The sequence below is a fragment of the Mytilus edulis genome, chromosome 9 (genome assembly GCF_963676685.1).
Source record: "Mytilus edulis chromosome 9, xbMytEdul2.2, whole genome shotgun sequence".
NCBI lineage: Eukaryota > Metazoa > Mollusca > Bivalvia > Mytilida > Mytilidae > Mytilus > Mytilus edulis.
Window position 1 is genome coordinate 49,231,281 of NC_092352.1, and position 20,148 is coordinate 49,251,428.

Consider the following 20,148-nt stretch of genomic DNA (forward strand, 5'->3'; position numbering starts at 1 on the left):
CTGTGTTTACTAAATGTACAACAAGCTGCACAGATATATATTTAAACAATGTTAAAGGAAATGAACGATAAGCTTTAAAAAATTTCTTATCAGCTTCCGATTCCACCTTGATGGCCACACGCGCCTAATGAATCTAGTTTGTGATCATCACATTTCCAATTTTCCAATAAGGCCAAACGGTGTTTTGAACTTAAATCTTTCAATCGTTTTAAATAAGATTTAAAAATAAAAAGCAATGAATGAGGTTGTTAAATTTAATATATGCCTTTTTGTGCATCTTTGTTAGATATTTGTTAATTTTTATTGTGATTAAGATACTTGTGGTACTTGTACATCCTGTCATTATTGTTTATAATATTCTGGTATTCTTGTCTTTCATTTTGACTTTGCATATATTCCTTTTGGTTTTATTTTGATACATTTAGCGTGGACCTGTACATCCCGTTATTGTGCAACTGTAAAATTTGTGTGTTGCTTGCCTTTCATATTTGATACATGTGCTTTTTCTTTATAGATATAGGAAGATGTGGTGTGAGTGCCAATGAGACAACTCTCCATTCAAATATATATGCCTTTTTATGATTTTTTGTTACATATATCACGTGGCTTTATACCGTTATTGTGTTATTGTACTATCATGGTGAATTTGTGTATTTTTACTTATATGTTTGGTCTATATGCCATTTTGTGTTTCTTTTTTACATATTTGTTTGTAATGTTTTTATTAAGATTATAACACAATGTTGACTACTGTATTTTTGACATTTCTACCTATTACATCTGTTTGTTTTGTTCACGCATCGTTGTAAACATAATGATTTTTTTGTTCACGCATCGTTGTAAAAATAATGAAATTTGATGCAACTAGCTATAAAACCAGGTTTTATCCACCATTTTCAACATTAGAAAAAAACTGTACCAAGTCAGGAATATGACAGTTGTTATCAATTCGTTTAATGTGTATGAGGTTTTAATTGTGTCTTTGTTTTGTTTGGGGACTTTCCGTTTTTTTTAATTTCCCTCGGAGTTCAATATTTTTGTGATTGTAATTTTTTGTAGTTGCTAACATTGTCAATTTCTGTAATATGGTATCTGGTAGATAATGCCACTATTTCCTTTTTTTAAATATACAATCAACACTCTTTAAGGAGCCACCATTTTACTTTAAGGGGGTTATTTTTTTGGTTTGAGTCAGAATTTCTTTCTAAATATAATATTATTCTCCAAAGCTATCAATCAAATTATTTTGTTCAAAATTAGACTCTAAAAGGAATGGGGAAAATCTTGATTCAGAATAATTGTTTTTGTCCTCTGATTGAACAATTTTTTTTCCCATCAATTTGGGAATCAGGATATTTGTTTAGGAAAAAACAATCTCCAACCACCCCAGAAGTTAAATGGCCGTTCCCTTATTTAGACCTGCGTAGGAAAATAGTGAAAGGAAAGTTAATATATGATGTGCATATGGTGAAATGAGATTGATACTATTATTACATTTATAATCTATCACACCCATACAAATATTCATTATATTTCCTCGATCTTTCATATGTTAGCTGATATATGGTTAACTATAAGAACACTATTTCTTTTTAATTTGCATTGGATTATCTCTTACAATAATAAAAATCATTTTATATAACAGATAATTATCACTCACAATTAAAAACGCAAACTATTTTAATTTACATTTCCATTCTGAGTTCTGTATATTTTGAAATTCCGTTATTTTATTTTTTTTTGCACATTATTATATGTTCTACAAACCCCACCAGACCCTTGTATGTTCTTATGCGATAAGATATCCAGAAAATGTAGCATATATATTACTATCACTGTACACTGCGTAACCATTAGCTGCTCCAACGGACACTGTGTCGCCTTTCTGTAGATTAAATACAACATCCATCGTACCGGTCTTATAGCCAGGACCGGTTACCCAACTTCCTGATGTTCGATTATTATTGTGTAAGAGTTTGAGATAGAGGGTTTTATCATTTACAGACACTGCAACTGCGGAAAAGTGATAGACGCCTGGATAAGGAGCAGTGAATATTCCAGTACTCGGATCATACCCATTTCCAATGTTCGTCCACGCATTATCAAATTTGAAAGTTTCATCCTTACTTAAAACATACTGCTGGCTAGTTCTGTAAGCAGAGAATGCAACTATATGCCGTTTCGTCAGCAATCCTGTATCTGTATAAAAAAATGTACCGCAATTTTTAAAATCAAGAGAAAAAGAATCATCAGCTACATGTGCAATATTACTTTACAATGTCATAATTTCATATAATAGTGACACTTTTCTTATTCTAAATTATGCTCACTTTCACTTAACTAAGTGAAACATTTTCTAGTGGAAAATCAGTTGAAGATAAATCAATTCTCTATCTTAGCTACGTTTTTAATCTTTATAAAGTAAAACAAAACATATTCAACCCGACGCATATTTTCACCTGTCCCAAGACAGTCTTGTATTATTATTATTTTTTTGTTTTTTTTATTAGTCTAGTATGACTTCCATATTTTACTGAAATAGTACGCAATTGTGTTTAGGGGTCACCTGAAGCCCGATTTAGGGTGCGGAATTTTGTCGCTGTGTTGAAGACCCATTGATTGGCTGCGGCTGTTTTTGCTCTTTGGTCGTGTTTTTGTCTCTTTGACACATTTCCCATTTATTCTCAATTTGACTATTTCCATCATAACTATTTTTTTATTTTCATTAATATTTTCTACAGACCGATACTTTGATAGACCAACAAAAATGATAAAAACTTAATGTGAGCCTTTTGTTATTTGATGTTTGAATTAAATACGTACTATTGACTAATATTTTTAAATATTTTCAAATTGAAGAAAAGTTTAATACATTATTGCATATTTTACTATTTTGCAAAATTTTGTGACACTATAAATAACTTCTGAAAAAAAAAAATTATATGATAGATTCATGTTGAGTCTACAAATGAACAGTTTTGAAAAAAATATAAAGAATATAAAACATTATGTCACAGCTATATTTAAGATAAAATCCGTTTACCTTTGAGGAATAACTGTAACATTCTTTCTGTCTATGAAGAAATAACATAACAAAAATGTGGTGCACACTGAATAACCCGCAGAACAAATATTAAAGTTATTTGTTATAATTTAATTCTTAATTCCATTTTAAACCGGTGTAAACCATGAAAAAACGTTAATAAAGTCACGGTCACATGACTAAATTATGTCTATAAGCTGATAAACAAAACAACGTCAGCCAACAAGTAGACGCGTTACATCCAGAATTTAATTATTAAAATATAACAGCTTTCAAAATCATACTTTGGGTTGTAAAATGATACGAAATACCAAAATAAAAAAAAACAAAAAACAAAAAACAAAAAACAAAAACAAAAACAAAAAAACAAAGCAAAACAAAAACAAAAACAAAAACAAAGCAAAACAAAAAAAAAAATTAAAAAATAAATCACGAGTTAAATCATTTGAGTTTTATCCTACCTTTCTGCTGCTTGACAATCAGTTTGTGAAATGTTTCATTTTAGGTTATCCTGAAGTTTTCCAAGATAAGGTCAAATTATTCATTGAACCGTTTTTGCTCTTTATTTAGACTATCCTGCAATAATTCGAGAGAAATCCATCTTTTATTTTCGGCCACTTTCAATTCTTGTATTTTCGAAGACAGTGATCCTAGCATGACTTTCATCTGATCTCCATACAATTCGGTTTAATTTTTTGATTGGATTGAAAAGTGTTCGACAATTTCGTGGTATGAATTATTAAGCCTTAATTGTTCCTGAAGATTTGTATCTCGCATTGATTCAATAAAACTCTTAGTTTGTTTTATAACCTCGTCCATTTTATCCAACTTAGAAGAAAATGCATCTTCCAACTTTTCCATCTTTTCTTCATTTATCTCCATTTTATGTTCCAAACGTACGAGTTTCTCTAATATCTTTTCTTCAAAATTAAATTTTGAACATGACAATAAAGATTCGGACTCGGTACTAACTGAACGAGATACAGACACCACAATCGATTGGCAAAAGAGGATAAAGAGGAGCAACATATTTGTCATTTTGTCTAAAGCATAAAAATTGAACAACCTCAGAAAAATATCTCAGGAACATCAATTCCATTCCATTCCATCATAATCAGTATGTTATAAAGTTTGTGACTGACAACAGCTAGTTATGTCACGCTAATGTAAACATTTAAGTGGTGTAATGCTTATAAATGTTCCTTCGTGATGTACTTATGTATATAGTCAAGGCAGGAACACTTGTCATAGTCTCTTAGAAGGTTACACAAACACAATAAGTATGAAAAACGTGGCGGAATATAACACTGTAATTATGAGAAAAATCTGTCATTAGTCTCTTATGATACTTGGTCAAGTATCCTTAAGTATTGCGGTTGTTAAAACTGTTTTTTTAAATCAAGTTTGACAGAGCGATGCAATCCTTTAACTCTTAACTTACTTAACACAACATGCGCAACATTGTTTTGTTTCCTGTAATGTATTTTGTTTTAGATTCAGTATATAACTGGCTTTGTTTTTCTCATTATTTTGTACAAGTGAAAGTGAAAGTAACAGCGGACATTTATATTGTGTGTAATTTGGACTGAATATGAAGCCATTGCTGAAGTATTTTGATGAATTTGGCACAGTAACAGAACTTTCCTGTAATTTATACATTTTTTTAATAGTTTTGATGGCATAATTCTGTATTTATTTAAATTAACGGCAGCATCGTGTCCTGTCAGTGTCACTTCACTTCATCAACTGAATGTTCTGGGAACATAGTTTTATTAAATGCATGTTCTAACAGAGATAAAACAATAATTTTAACTGAAAATGGATTGCATCCTACAAAATTTAATATTCAGAATGTGGCTATATCCACTGAAAATTTCAACTATTTTTTAAAACTAAATGTAAACCGCTCGAAAAGAACGCTATGTCAACTGCCTCCACCTTTGAGCTACCATCAGGGCTGAACTACAAAGGAAGCCGGTCTGTGCGGATCTGCGATGTTGGGATTATCCTAAGCAGCAGTAAAATTATTATACAAGATGGAACCTGTAAGAATTAACAATATTCTGACAGTATTTTCTTTTATCTTTATCTGTTTATTTTGCAAATAAGTATGTTCTTTAAGGATACAGATAAATGCCCTCCTTCTTATATCAAATATCAATGAAGGTCAGTTCACTCCCATAAAACATTCCCACTCTAAAAGTTCGCACCCAACATGTTTTTGATGAAGTAGCAATCCAATCAACTCTAAACTTAGTACACATGTTCCCTTATGTTATGATCTTTCTAATTTTAATAACAAATTAGAGTTTTTGTCCCCAGTATCTCGGTCCGGCATAGAAAAATGATATTGTGAGTCGAGGGGCATCCACAAACTAACTGCTATGAACACATTCGTATTCCAATTCTTGGTCTTAAAGAAAATGAAAACTGGCAAAATAACCCTTAATATTAATTCAGGCCTGATTTCCACCACTATTCATCATTACGACCCACATGTGAGTTTGCTCAATTCAAAAATGTATATACCTTTAAAAAGCAAATTGTTGATCTGGTCTTAATCATGATCATGTTAATCAGTGTTGATCACAAATTCCAGCAACAAGTATGATAGTTCCAAAAATTCTATAAGTAAGCAGTCCCATTTGTTCCTTTTTCCCCTCTTCCCCTTTAGCAACTGTTTTTTTTTATCAAACATATTCAACATATTTTTGTAATTTTCAGTTTCTATTGACTTTGAGATGAATATACATGTATGAACATGTATACGTTATATTATTTAAGCAGTGCTCTACATGCCTTATCATCTTTATGTAAACAAGATTTATATCTGTTTTCAGCAATATGTACCCGATGTCTGATGAACGTAAAAGAACTAGCAGTCAATGTTACAGATAAGCCTACACTACTTGATCAGGAGGTAAAATTATAAAAAAACTATGCTGTTATTTCAATTAAATAGATAAAAAGATTTAGCCAATTATATAATTATATACATGTATTATATGGAGTGACTGAGCAGTAATATAGGCAAGTGCAGAGGTTTGGATATCACAAGGTGTACAATATTGTCCCAAAAGAATACGATGAACTGCTCCTGTTTCACAAGTAATGATAATCACTAATAAGGAAGCACTTAATTAAATTCAAGTTCTTCCCTTTTTTATTTACTACGACGCACTTATCCTATTTTAAAAGTGATAACTGTTGCGTTTATACTGTTTCATTAAGGATGTAACTTTGATCGCCGGCATGATTTACATTTTTTAAGAGAGATAAATATATGCCATTGCCAACAAATAGGCCATATGCATATGTATCTTTTCATAAGCATGATAATGACATGTTGCAAATGCGTATACTTGTACAAATATATGTCTCTTGGCCAGTTATTAGTAAATGCAATGTGTTTCTTTGCATTATTTGGTAAGTGCGTTTATGTCCCTTGTCAACCATTATTTATTTTAATGTCTTATTGCGTGTCTGCTTTCAGCTATTATGGCTAACCAAAATATATGAACTTCTACTGCATGGATATTGATAACAGAAGAAGTCACTCTATGATGTTCTTTCTATTTTGATAAATTTACCTGGTGGTGTTATAGTACGTACAAACAATCGGTATAACTACATGTACGATTGTTTTCTATGGCTTATGATTATTTCTTTACTTGTTTTGCTTAAAGGTTATGTTTATGTCGATATCAAAAGCAATACGTTTCTGATTGTTAATGCATTGCATACAAGAACCGACAATAAAAAAAGTACGAATCATCGAAGCAATTCTGGTACATTTTCCATCAATAAAATTGAGAATGAAAAATGTCAGAGACAACAATCCGACCGAAGAGTATAAAAAACACCCTATGGGTCTTCAACGCATTGAACCAGTTTAGCTACCGGAGGAGGATTTCAGTTGGCCCCAAAACAAAAATGTATTTTTGTTCATTGAACATGGACGTCATACTAAACTCCAAAACATATAAATGAACTAAAATTAAAATTATACAAGACTAACAAAGGTCAGAGACTTCTGGCTTAGAAACATGCAGGTAGGGTGGGGATTGGGTTGAACATGTTTTAAATTAGTGGTATCTCAACCCTCCACATTTCTTCTAGCCAATGTAGATTAAAAGAACATAGCAATAAAATTCGGTAATAGTTCTTTTCCGGACAACGATATCAACGAAGAAGATTTTAAACTGACATGTTCCGAATAAGAAGATCAGGCAGAGTTGGCTTTAGATGAATTTGGCTATTTATTTTAGGTATTGTTGACATATAACTCTTCAACGGTTTCGGTACTTATACATCTTCGGATTTCAAATATTTGGCTTTGAGGGTTCCTAATGAAGGTGAATCCAGAAAAGCGCTTCGGACGCAATAAATTATTGAACGTGTTGTTTTCAATTTTTTACATCACTGGGTCCATACCTCTGCTGGTGGACTATCAGTCCCCGAGGGTATCATCAGCCCTGTAGTCAGTATTTCGGTACTGACATTATTTAGCAAACTTTACTAAAGTTGTCCGTTTATAAATTTATAAATTATAAGAAACTAAGGTTTCAACTCCCTCAGGCAAAGTTGGCTTTAGATGAATTTGGCTATTTATTTTAGGTATTTTTGACATATAGCTCTTCAACGGTTTCGGTACTTATACATCTTCGGATTTCAAATGTTTGGCTTTGAGCGTTCCTGATGAAGGTAAATCCAGAAAAGCGTTTCAAACGCAGGAATTATTCAACGTGTTGTTTTCAATTTTTTTTGTATCATTTGGTACTGATTTCAGACACTTTAATTAACCAAAAACAAGGTTGAATCCAAATTCATCTTTTATCAGTATTAGTGGATATATAAACATTGACTGTAATATGAACTCTATCAATCAAAATGTAAAATGTTTGATTTTTACATTCATTTTTTTTCATATAAATGGACACATTTTGACTGCAACAGGAAACATAAAATTTTTATATACTTGATATTATCAAATACAGAATTTGACAAAATACGAGCAGAAACGATTTAAAAATATTTTGATAAACTATATTTTACTGACATCTATATGAAGTTAATTATATGATGCAACTAATCCATTAACATGATTGATAAATTTTCAATATATCATCAAAACCAAATTCTTTTTATACAAATGATTGAAGGGAGATTTGAACCTCTGTACTGATATGATTTATAATAAACTATCTTAAATTGCCCATTTATAAATTTTGAATTCATACAGAAAAAGTGCTTCAACACCCCCAGACAAAGTTGGTCTCAGATGGATTTGGGATTTTCTTTTAGGTTACATTTGAATAATAGCTCTTCAACGTTTTCGGATTAGAAAAGCTCTTCGGACGCCTGAAATTTATAACGTATTGTTTTCATTTTCTTTTTAACTATATAGTTAACATGCTTGAAATGAGATGTTTGCTGCATACCATTGTGATACCCAACCCACTGAACAAAAAAAAAGCTACTTAAAGGTAAACATAAATATGTTTGAACAGGAGAATAATTAACAAAATAGAAAACTTGATTAATCTCGTAATTACATGGTTAATCATTCTGATAAGAACGTTTAAAAAAAAAACGTTAGATCCAAACCTGTCTTTAGGGCATATGTTCTTAACACATTGCAACAATTATGTCTAAGTAATCGGAAACATGCAAAACAGACAATACTTCGTACTTTCTTTGGCCTTTTTAACTTTTTTGGATTCGAGCGTCACTGATGAGTCTTTTGTAGACGAAACGCGCGTCTGGCGTATATACTAAATTTAGTCCTGGTATCTGTGATGAGTTTATTTACATTGCTATATTTTTCGGATATATTTTGGAAAATGTCTTTAATGAAATGTGTCCTTAATTACATCTATTTATATAATGTTTACTCAATAAAAGACAACATTTAACTAGAATTGTCAATTATGATCAAATTTGTGACGTTGTGAAAGAAAAAATGAAGATCATTATTTTTTCTACAATCAACATTTGCTCGTTCACTCAGTCGACCAACATTAATTACAGATATTTGCGGCTTCGTGCTGTTCTAATGCCCGTGAAAGTGCATAATAGATCAAAACAACAATTTTGTTTTAGTTTTAATAGTGTAACTTTTCATGGCCAATCCCAATTTATTTTTGTTGTTTAAATCTCTGCTTGATTTGAAATGGAGGGGAAAATTTTATTAGAAATTAGCGTTAAAGTCGCTCGAGAACATTTTGTATCAATTTGATAAAAAAAAAACATCAAACTAATAATTCAATAACTAGCCAATTCCAACTACAATACAAATCATTTCCCCCAGACTAAAGTAGCAACCAGATATAACAAAATGTGGTATGAGCGCTATGAGACAACTCTCTATTCAAGTCATGATTAATAAAAGTAAACCATTACAGGTCAAAGTACTGTCTTCAACACGGAGCCTTGCGTCACACCGAACAGCAAGATACTAAGAGCCTCAACAATGCTAGCGAAAGTGCCGTTTTTTACCTATAATCGTTTACATTTTACACATTACGACTTGGACTAAGAGTTGTCTTGATGCCATATCAAATGTTCACTCGAATTGCAACTTTTAGATTACAGATTTAATATATCTGTCGCGGTGGTTTATAAAGGAAATATTGGACATTCCATAGATATTAACCTATTTCTGTATAAATAAATTCAATGAATCTTATCAAATTGGTTTAAATGTGCATGCCAAGATGCTTTATGAAGGTTAAAGAACTACATTGACGTTTATAACTAACTATTTGAAAAAAGCATAAAGAAGTATAAAAACAATAAGGATATATATTTAAAAATATCTTTTTTTTATCTGTTATACGTCAACTTCACAGCAATCTATCGTTTAAATTGACCCATTTAAAATAAGACAGTAGTTTACAACCTGGTTATAATAACCAAATTTACCGACATTTAGCAGTACAAAGGTTAATTTACGTTGCAGACGGTTAATTCCTGATACATCTGTAAATTGTTCCAAATGAACATAAAAATACAATATACTACTTACATAATGGGAATAACAATCTCTGTCCATAGTGCAAGCATTATCTAGATTATATATTTAAAATCAAAATGTCTTTTTTGGTAGAATATTTAATTATAAGTTTAATGTGCAGGCTGCTCCAACATGAAAATCAAAAACAACATCGATCGTACCGGTCTTATAGCCATCTCCGGTTACCCAACTTTGTTTTGTCGGCAATTTATTGTGTGCGAGTTTAAGATTAGGGGTTTCGCTAGGTAAAGACAAAGCAACTAAGTTAAAGTGATAAACGCTTGGATATGGAGCAGTGAATATTCCTGTACTCGTGTCATACCCATTTCCAATATTAGTCCATACATTGTCAAACATGAAGGTTTCGTAACTGCTTGTAAGTTTCTGGTCTTTCATTCTGTAAGCGGAGAATGCAACGATATTCCGTGTCTGTAGCAATGCCTCGAAATCTATAATGACAAATTGGAAATGATAAAATCAAGAGTTGGAGAGTCAACAGCAACGTAAACGTTTACAATATTACAAAAAGAAATCATTACGCATTTTTTTTTCTTTTTTTTTTTTATAAAATCAAAGTTCAAAATGAAAAAAAATATCTTTTTGTGGTAGATGAATTAATGAATTAAATGCCAGACTCATGTTTCGTCTGCATAGTAACATTTTCAAAGAAATATAAAGAAAATAAAATATTTATTTTTGTATATTTGGAAATATTAATGTCTTTTACGTTTTCGATACAGCATGTACACTTTAAACTGAACCATATGACAGAGTATTGTCCAGTTTCATATAAGGTTAAACAAAAGAACAACAAAATACGCGAGTACAGACACATTTTTAAGGATTAATTGTTCATACATTGCTGCTGTTTGTGAGCGGTTTTATTAGCGGCTTTTCTGAGGTTTTCCAAAGGAACAGTAAATGCTTGATTCATCTCCATTTATGTTCCAAGCGTACTTGTTTCTCTAAAATCTTTTATTCAAAATGAAATTTTGAAATAGACAGCGAAGATGCGGAATCGGAATCAATTGAAATAGATACATACGTCACACTCAATCGGCTTATGAAAAGCACGTTAAGAAGACCAACATTTTCGCAATATATTGATTGCAAAGCATACACAAATAAATAAAGATATAAATGCAACCAAAAATACAAAGTTCCAGAGTTACGAAAAGTATTTACTAATCATAAATTGTGTGATTTCAACAAATATTGTCCCGTAACTGTAAAACTCTAGGCCATCCATTGCTTACATATAAACTTGCCTCCCTCATGAACACAGTTAGCATGTAGTCAAGGCCTGAGAACCTCTTATAGTAAAGTAGAACGTTACACAAAAACTATAAAAATCACGAATTAGCTCAACAAAAAAATTATGATTAAATATGTTTTAAAAGAACCCTTCTGTATTTAGCCTCAGTCTAAAGACATTTTGGTATCCGTAACTCTTGAGGTTATAGATACGGTTGTTTTAGCACATGTGTTGTGAACTTACTTATATAAAAAAAAACGGGTCCGATTGGGTAAAATGTTACATGGGGTTCACAAAAAGTATTTGTTTCCTTAAACAATTACTACAACTTTATATGGCAGTTACGTTTTTATGCAAACAACATGTAAAAATACAATACTTCATTATCAATACACAATAAATATACAACACAGGAATACGCGAATAAATAATAACAAATGAACAACCAACGTTAATGTGTTTGAATTGCCGATCGCGCTATATTTAACAGGGGAAACTACGATCTATAAATAGGACAAAGTATATATTTAGAACCTGATGCAGAGATCAGTAAAATATTATAGTTTGTAAAATGTATGCTGTTTATCTTTTATAAAATCTGAAACAAGTTAACTATCAATCTTCTTGTGCATGAAACAGCTTTCCTCTTCAAAACTATATCAACAATTGCTGGGCGGAAGTTCACGTCAACAATTGGAAATTGAAAGTACGGGAATAAATATAACGTTACGTCGTGTAAATAATTGTACTTTCACAACAACATGTATGTCAAATAGTCCGGCCGATTGGTGCAAATATAGAGCAAAATTGCTCACTTGATGAGAAAAGCATGAAACTGTGCATAGTAGTTCTTGGTTATATACCCTTTGGACCCACTCTGAAAAATCAAATATGGCTGCCATTTTCAAGATGGCGGAAAAACGTTATAAATATCAAGATTGTACTAAAGGTATTTTATATAATTTCGGAAATTAAAGTAATGATTCCTTAAAAATGGACTTCATGTTCTTGAATTTGTTATCAATTAATTTTAAAAATATAAAAAAAAAAAAATGGTTATTTCTATAACACATACATTTGCAAATATGGCTGTATATACAAAACAAAAAAGTGAAATTCTAAATGTTAATCAATATGTTACATGTTATTGTAATTGTTCTTTAAAAGCTTTCAGTTGGAATAAAATAGGTTGAAACGAGTTGATTGAACGTTAATATATGTCGGTTTAATGTGGTGGAATAGTAGGTAACTCGTCTGAACTTTGAGGCAGTGACGAGGGCACCTTGTCTCGTGTCTCATCAATGCCACGTCTTACGTCACTTATTGCGTTTTCATCTGCCGTTCCCTCTACATCGTCAAATTATTCTATGTAATCAATAGCTGTACCTTTTTTTCAGGCAGATTAGACGATTGTCATCATTTAAAAGGGTTATGGGGTAACTAATTCCTTTTCCAACTACGTGCGGAACCAATTCACAACTATTCAGCGAGCATGGTCCTAAAATGCACTCCTGGTCAGCACTTTTATTAGTTTTAATGGTAACAGTCATTTTTTAGTTTGGCGGAACTGTGATAGTTCGTTTTATGCAAACATGCTGAGTTAAAATCTTCTTTCCACTGTTAACAAATGCATCATTTATCACTTTATTGTTGATGGTAATTGTGGGAGTACTCAGATTTATCACTGCACTCAGTGTGTCCAAAATATCTAGCCTAAGAATAACATCGTCTGTTAGTGGCTCTTTGCAAACATCCCATTTTATGTTTACTCTAATAATGTCGAGAGTCGTTCTTTATAATCTTACCAATAACAAGCTGTTAACCTAAATCACGTAGCGTTACGTTCTCCAAATCTCTATTTTCTGCCGGAATTTATTTCTCATTTACTAATGTTATCATTGCAGAAGTGTCTACAATCATGCTCACATTCTGGTCATGTATAGTACCTCGTACTGCTAAGCTATTTCAAATGGTTCGTCTAATTACAATATCGGACGAGGCCGTGAGCCTCTGTTCGATTTTGTAATGAGGTGATGTTTCATGGCCAATAGACTTTAGAATCGTGCGTTGGCCTACTGGTCCGACCCTTTGCTGTTTAAAGACTCCATTGTTGGGGTTGCACTTTTATTTGCTACGTATCCTGGTGAAGGTAACCGTATCCTGAAATAACTGGGATTTATGGAGTTTGTCCGTGGAGATGCTAACCGTTGTCCTTAGGGACTATATGATATATAGCTTAGTGGGGGTGTTGCTGATCGATATACTATAAGCTTGGGTGTGTTTCTATCTGGCGATCTACCGCGATTGTATTGCTCAGGAGATCTTGTACGTGGATATTGATCAGGTGATCTTCCATTGAACTGGTGGTCTTCCACGGTTATGCTGATTATTTGAAAGCATAACATCATCTAGTTTTGTGACAATTTATGTGAGGTTATGCACTTCAATATCCAAAGCACTGCTTATATTTCCTTTATCGGTCGGTGATACTGCGCCATCAGCAAAGTAGATTTGTCGATGGTCATAATTGGCACCTTTTGATCCATATATCTCCATCTGGTTTGCTTTTGAGGTTTTTAATTGTTTTAAAGCCTTGTTGAATGTTTCTGGGTTCCTCTCTATTACATGCGTTGAGATTTCTTTATCTTTACATCATCGGAGGAATGCTTCGGTTCCAATCTGGTTTGATCGTCTTTCTTGCTGAAGCGCTGCTACAAATGAATGCTTTTTTTTAAGGCCTTGGAATCATCATCTGTGTTTACCTTGCGAGCGTACTTAAAGCCAATTGCAACATCGGCCTGGCAATCTGGGGCCTACACACATTTTCCTGTTTTCCCATTTCATCTACCGGCAGTTCGTTCAAATTGGTAAATGAACGCCTCCCAATTCAATGATCCTCTTCAATTGAGTTTTTGCATTTTTCGGAGCTGTGGGCTTCGGCTCCGGTCCCTTGCACCAAGATTTTCTTGCCATCGGGTATATTCTCTCTCCAGTGAGGAGTCTGAAGAAGAGCTGTTGCCACATTATTGTGGTTTCCTCTGCCCTTTCTTGGATCGGTCAATGGAGTCAGCTTGCTGTTATGGGTAGCCAGTTATAGCTCCAGGAGCTGACGAGGTTGTCATAATTGGAGTGATACATGTGGGATTTGCCATTGACTTGACGGGGATGATACCGTAAGTAGGCACTGCATTCCGCATTGGAGAAACTTGATAGAATCTACTTGCAGCCAATTGTTTCTGTAATGGTGTGCTGCTCTGAACCAAATATCATTGACTCATAGTAGATGGTAAGTGTGCGTAAGAAGACATATAAGCTTTTTATCCTTGATTAGTACTAGAGGTTTTAAGTATGTTCTAAAATGGATATTTTTGTTGAATAATTTGAACTGTCTCATGCATGGCCACGGGCTCTGACATAGGACTTTTGACTTAAGGTAAAGACACCTTCTACATAGTTGGCGCGGTTGATGGTTCATGCGAACTACAATTTGGAAAAGACCCATGGCATAGATTTTGTTGTGTACTTTTGGTAAACTTGCGTTGTATTTGCTAAGGTCAAATTTTGGCTTAGATGATGTGTTCATTGCAGGAATTTTAACTTCTCTATTTCGATTGTCCACTAATTAATTTATAACCGATGCCAGTTGTTGAAAGGTACCCTGTTGTTGTCAGCTTGTCCGTCCATCTCACCACAACATTGAATATCTTATTGGTCTGACCATCAATTCCGCCAAGCAATTACTACTAGCCTTGTGGTCTATCCTGTCTTCAGACTACTGAAGTTGCTGAGGTATTGCCCCCATCTGTTCGTTATTATCATTCATTGCCTCTTTCTGTTCAGTTTGAATCGTATTGAGAACAACACATATTTTATCAATTCGCGCTTCGCTCTGTTTTATATTGCGGTAAATCTTAGCTGTTCTTTGAGCATTAGATTTTCTATCTGCAAAAAATGTTTTATATTGCGGTAAATCTCAGTTGATTTTCGGGCATTCGATTTTCTATCTGCTAAAAATTCTTGGTACAATTGTTTAAAAGTCATTTCCGAGCTGTCCTCTGTTAAAGCGTTTTCAGCTGTGGGTTTCACCATATCCCCAAGTGATTCAGTTTCTGCCATTTCAATGTTCTTTTCCTTGTTGTCCTCAATTCCTGCCATTTCACTGATATGTGTTTAAATGATTTTCAATTCACAGTATAATATCTCAAATTGCAAAATATTGCGATCCAAGAAATAAGATAGGCACTGAATAACATCTTAAGGCAGATAAATCCACAATCACTGCTTTTATGTGTGACCCAAGACAACAAATAATGCAGCTTTTAATGAAAGCAACTACTGCATCTTTTTATGAAAGCTACTACTTTGTGTATGAAATGACAAGCAAGGCAAAATCAAAAAGGACCGACCGTGTGAGGGCTGAAAAGCCAGTCAAGGTCGTTAAACACTTCCATATATATATCAAAAAGGATAGAACTGGGACAGATACTAAATGACACTATACATCAATAAAATGCTTATATTCAGCTCAATTCTCAATAATCAATATTTGCTTATTTTACAAGGCGGCCATTTTAAAAATAGCCGCCATTTTGTATTTCAAAGATAGATCAAAACAAAATCTTGCTAAGTACAGCAAGTCATTCAAATTAGTTGATTTTTGTGCTTCCAGCATCAAATCCTTTGTGGTTTGTGCAATACTTGAAAATATTTTAGAACGTACGGCAGCCATCTTCAAATAAGCCGCCATATTGAATTGTGAGGGTGGGTCCATAGCTAATATTGCTTAGTACACAAAAATGTACCATCATACAAAAATTAGACTAAGTGCTTTTCTCATTATTTGAGCAATTTTTTCACCGATCGGCCGGACTATAGGATGACTTTGTGTTATGTTACGGAACACAACTTACTTTCGGGAGTGCACCACCAACCTATCAGAATCATTCCCGATCCATGTAACCCTTATGAAAACAATGATAGGTAATTCCTGATCATTGAGGATAGTTATCCGACTTTTCTTACGTGTCGTAGCCATGTTCAATGTGTGCATCTATTTTCCCATTCGATTTTTCGATTTTTCCAACAGTGAATGGAAATGGCACCACTCAATGCCACCGTTGTCATTTTGTTAAAAAAATAAAAAAATTCCTCACTTACTGCAACTATTAAGGTTAATCTGATTTTTTATATATTTATGAATCGCGTTTTAAAAAAACACTAATAATTTTCAAGTTCTTATATCACTGTCTACGACATGGGACACCTACAAAAACTAAAACGTTGCCGATCAGCTTACTTAAATATCATTGTAAATTTACAACTTTTGTGAACCCATGGCCTCCATCGCGTTTGCATATGTATACAGTGCAGTTTTGTGAATACATTTCCGTATTTCATAGTTATGTTTCTACCTTAACCTGTTGAAATTTGTTTATGTTTTTTTATTATTTGCTATGTTGCTCTATTATTGACAGCTGTCCCACAAATCTGGTTTATCCACATTTGCAATGCTTGAACCATCTTCCACATAAATATCAAATAATAACCTGATGATCATTTTATTATTTTCTTTTATAAGTGGATAATTAAATAGTTTATGTTATGTTTAAGAAGCCAAATAAGCTACGGCTGAGCTCTAATTGATAAGTTGCTTAATGTTCGGACGTTTTGTACTTTCACGTTTATTAATTTATTTGGTTTGTCATGTTTGTGTAGTTTTATGTTTTTGTTTAATTTTATATACGAAAACAATTAGCGGAAGCAAATGGTATCAAATCAAAAATACAGTGACCAATTGAGCAATAAAATCATGTTATGATACCATATCAATAAGTGATTGTAATTTAAGATAAATACTTTTGTCATTTATAACGAAAATTTATTTGTAGTATGTCGCATCTCGTGCTGAACATCATACGTTACAAAAATAATTGATACATTGTTGCAAAAATATATCTTTATAATTATCATCTTAAGTCTTGAAAAGTGGGCTAAAGTTACAGAAGGAATGGTAATTTTTATATTAAATTTGATTATTGATACTAGGTTACACAATGGTATTATATAATTATTAACCATATAAAACTGTTTTTTACGTGTGTAAATAAACTCATAGATACCAGACGTGCGTTTCGTCTAAAAAAACTCATCAGTGACGCTCGAATCAAAAAATGTTTAAAGGCCAAATAGAGTACAAATTAGCGTCATGGAATGTCATTGTAACATTTGCACTAGTTTTATCAAAATAACTTGCACATGAGGTGCTCAATTATTCTGCTAACAATTTAGTCAGTTTTATACAACACTGATGATTGCACCTAGCGTGTAGTAATCATTTGAGGTTACAATGTACTTTTTTTATTTTATTCCATGGCGTTCTCATTTTTTGACTTTCTTTCGCCATTCTTAAAGATGGGAAATTCTATTGAAGTAAACATTTGAAGGGAAAGGTTTCGTTCTATAAAAAGAATATTTGACATAGATTTATACGACGGAAAGCAATTGCAAGCAGTATCGTGCCGATCCTTTCAACGAAACCGACTTCATTTCCAGAGTTTTAGTGATTTTTATCTTAAAATTTCTGAGTGGTGTTTAATGGACTGTTTTTTAATTTAAATTTGTAGGTTTTTTTTAGCAATGCTGTCTTTTTTTTCATCTTTTGGTTGATTGATTTGCATATAATTATCTTTTAATTAAACCAACGTTTAAGGGTACAGTGTATAGGTCTCCTGCAATATACACTATTTTACATTCATATCATGATAACCATACTTAAACATTTCAATTTATCTCGTTATAATGGCAAATGCTAAATACCACCGGCTCAATTGAAAGATATGTCAAGATTTCCCACTCGTTGAAAACACACATTTAACGCTTGAAATGCCTCATCGTCAGAATTCGTCCAAGGTGTATGATGAGCTGAAACATATACTTTGCACACGTAAGCCTTCGTTCGAGACACGCGATACTATCATTTAAAGTACAAAGCAAGTTCAAAATATGTTATTGGAACTTCAAGACAACAGGAAATGACAACAAGTGTAATTAAGAAATCCATTGGAGATGACGAATCTCACTCATCCCATTTTTGAAATAACGTGAACGTAAATCGACATTTGTGTTAACTAATTAGGTGTGATAGTAGGTTGAAAATATTCTATTAGTTCTTTACAAGGAGTTTTTTTTATGGTAATTAACTTTGTGTAATGCGACTTCATACAACACAAGAAGACATACGCTGATTAACAAGAACCCCTACAATTTGTGTCCTTCTATCAGAGCAACGTAATAAAAAGCAGGTGACATTTGTATTCTCAAATGCAATACAATAAGTCAAAAAAGAGTTAGATAATCAAGCATGTCAATGAGTACTCTAATAATGTTTTATTTACGACGAAGCACTTATCATATTAAGCGACGACTGTTTCTCGTTATAATGGCAAATACTATATACCACATGCTCAAGTAATAGATACGTGAAGATTTCCCACTCGTTGATATGTACGATATTCCCGTGCTTGCGTTTCCTATCATGATTTTCTTGATAGAGGGTTGTTGCTCACAAGGAAGCTATTAAATCAAGAGTTCCAAATGATGAAGTTGAAATCATTCTTCGTAAATTTTAGTTGGTTGACCGTTATGGAATAACCGTTTCACAAATAATATCGGATATGTTCATTACGTCGTAGCTACAATCCCCTTCCCTTTCATGAATGTGACCTACCGAATTAGACAATTTACCGGATTTGTTATCTCATAAGCAACACGACGGGTGCCACATGTGGAGCAGGATCTGCTTCCGGAGCACCTGAGATCACTCCTAGTTTTTGGTGGGGTTCGTGTTGTTTATTCTTTAGTTTTCTATGTCGTGTCATGTGTACTATTGTTTGTCTTTTTTGCTTTTTTCATTTAGCCATGGCGTTGTCAGTTTTTTTCGATTTATGCTCTGGTATCTTTCGTCCCTCTTTCATATAGGATGTAACAATAATCGCCGGCATTGGTTAAATTATTATTGAGATGCATATATGTCTCTTCCTACAATTTAGATCTTACGCAAATGTCTCTTTTCGTTTTGTAGACAATGCGTACATATATCTTTTGCCATAAACTAGTTAATGCGTTTCTGCCTCTTGGAGATACATTTATTAATGCAAATATCTGTTTGCATGGATTGTTTAATGCATTTATGTCTCTTGACTTTTTCAACAATTAGACTATTTACCGGATTTGTTATCTCATAAGCAACACGACGGGTGCCACATGTGGAGCAGGATCTGCTTGCTTATCCTTCCGGAACACCTGAGATCACTCCTAGTTTTTGGTGGGGTTCGTGTTACTTATTCTTTAGTTTTCTATATTGTGTCATGTGTACTATTGTTTGTCTTTTTGCCCTTTTCATTTAGCCATGGCGTTGTCAGTTTTTTTTTTCGATTTATGAGTTTGACTGTCCCTCTGGTATCTTTCGTCCCTCTTTCATATAGGATGTAACAATAATCGCCGGCATTGGTTACATTATTATTGAGATGCATATATGTCTCTTCCTAAAATTTAGTTCTTACGCAAATGTCTCTTTTCGTTTTGTAGACAATACGTACATATATCTTTTGCCATAAACTAGTTAATGCGTTTCTGCCTCTTGGAGATACATTTATTAATGTAAATATCTGTCTTGGCATGGATTGTTTAATGCATTTATGTCTCTAGACTTTTTCAACAATAAGACTATTTACCGTATTTGTTATCACTTAAACAACACGACGGGTGCCATATATGGAGTAGGATCTGCTTACCTTTCCTGAGTACCTGAGATCACCCCTAGTGTTTTGTCTGGTT

General features: G+C 33.0%; 1 long non-coding RNA gene across 1 annotated transcript; it reads right to left on the reverse strand.

Moving 5' to 3' along the window:
• Positions 1 to 1,482: 1,482 nt before the first annotated feature.
• LOC139488523 (uncharacterized) lies at positions 1,483 to 4,264 on the reverse strand. The gene is made up of 2 exons (XR_011656022.1): positions 3,505 to 4,264; positions 1,483 to 2,199 (listed from the first exon to the last, which is right to left on the reverse strand). It is a non-coding gene; the product is annotated as an uncharacterized lncRNA (long non-coding RNA).
• Between the last annotated feature and the right edge of the window lie 15,884 nt (positions 4,265 to 20,148).